This window comes from Diceros bicornis, chromosome 21 (genome assembly GCF_020826845.1).
Source record: "Diceros bicornis minor isolate mBicDic1 chromosome 21, mDicBic1.mat.cur, whole genome shotgun sequence".
Lineage (NCBI taxonomy): Eukaryota > Metazoa > Chordata > Mammalia > Perissodactyla > Rhinocerotidae > Diceros > Diceros bicornis.
In genome coordinates, this window is record NC_080760.1 from 31761963 (window position 1) to 31763801 (window position 1839).

The following is a 1839-nucleotide window of genomic DNA, read 5'->3' on the forward strand; positions in this document are numbered from 1 at the left end:
TTTTAAAAATGTAAACATTTTGAAAGAGCCAAAAAAGTTGAATATGTCTTGCAGGACAGGTTTACCCTTAAATAGTCACATCTCAAAGCTGTTTTGAAGACTTGAAAAAATGGCTAAAAATAATTTACAATTGGCAATGATTAAAATCTCCTTATCTTGGGAAGGGCATATTAATGGCACATAATGAATTTAAAGTTACAAGCATTTAATAGTTTAATCAAGCATGTAGTTCATACCAGAATACAGATGGTCTTAAATTGTCACTGCACTTGTTTTTGGAGTGATATCAGGAAAAGCATACTTCACCAAAACCACGGCGTCAACTTTCAAATGCTCTTTTCGATGAGTTTCTGATTTTCAACTTAGGACAGAAGAATAGCATTTAATTAATTAATCTCTAGCATATGGGATCCATGATAGACTATACCAGGTCATTCACAAGAACTGCTATATGCAGAACTATAAGGCCAATCCCTTCTTATGTCACCGAAGAGAAGCACAAATGGTAAATATGAAACAAAAAAGGATAATAATTGTTGCAAGATAATCTTGTTTCAAACATTTTCATCAATTGCTTCATGGGGCCCATGAAAAAGCTCGTACTGGCTAATGCAGCAATAGTTCCCAGGATATAAAACAGTGCAAAAGGTTTTATGCCACTAAGAAGCCATAGCAATCCAGTTCCAAGGATAGAACAGAAATGCCACATAGAAAGCATTTGGCAAATCACTTCAATCTGGTGTTGAAGCTAAGGGACAAGTCATCCAGGACCTTTGAGGTCAGGCCCTGCTCCTTGTCATCCTGGCCACTCAAGACCTTCCACAGCTTCTCCACGGCATTGTGCCTGGGCAGCACGGGTGGCCACGCCTTCTCCTGCCTTTCCTGCCCACCAGGAAATCAGTGGTAACCTTTAATCTACTTTCTATCTCTATGGATTTACCTATTCCAGATATCTCATTAAATGGAATCATACAATATTTGTCTTTTTATTTCACATAATACAATATTTTCAAGGTTCATCCATGATGTAGCATGCATCAGAATTTCATTCCTTTTCAAGGCTTAGTAATATTCCATAGTATGTCCATACCACAATTTGTTTCTCTATTCATCTGTTGACGGACACATGAGGTGTTTCCACCTTTTGGCTACTGTGTATAGTGCTGCAATGAACATTGGCATAAAATATCTGTTTGGATCCCTGTTGTCAATTTTTAGGGGTGTAAACCTAGGAGTAGAATGGCTTGGTCATATAGCAACTCTATATTTAGCTTTTTGAGAAACAGCGAAACTGTTTTTCTGTTTTACCTTCTCATCATTTTACATTCCTACCAACAATGTACCAGGGTTCCAGTTTCTCCACAACCTCACTAACACTTATTTTTATTTTTTTTCTTTTATTATAACCATTCTAGTAGGTGTGAAGTGATATCTTATTGTGGTTTTGATTTGCATTTCCCTAGTGACTAATGATGCTGAACATCTTTTCATGTTCTTGTAGGCCATTTGTATATCTTTGGAGTCTATTCAAGTCTTTTGCTCATTGTTTGTCCTTTTGTTGTTGAGCATTAAGAATTCTTTACACATGCTGAATTTTAAATACTTATCAGATATATGATTTGCAAATATTTTCTCCCATTCTTCAGACTGTCTTTCAATTCCTTGATAATGAAAATACAAAAGGTTTAAATTTTGATGAAGTTCAACTTATCTTTTTTTTCTTTTGTTGCTTGTGCTTTCAGTGTCATATTTAAAATTCCATTGCCAATCTTAAGGTCATGAAGATTTACTCCTATGTTTTCTTCAAAGAGTGTTAGGTTTTAGCACTTATATTTACAC

The 1839-nt window shown here is 35.4% G+C and overlaps 1 pseudogene; it reads right to left on the reverse strand.

The window, feature by feature from the left end:
- Positions 1-357: 357 nt before the first annotated feature.
- On the reverse strand, positions 358-897 carry LOC131419416 (vesicle transport protein SFT2A-like; annotated as a pseudogene).
- Between the last annotated feature and the right edge of the window lie 942 nt (positions 898-1839).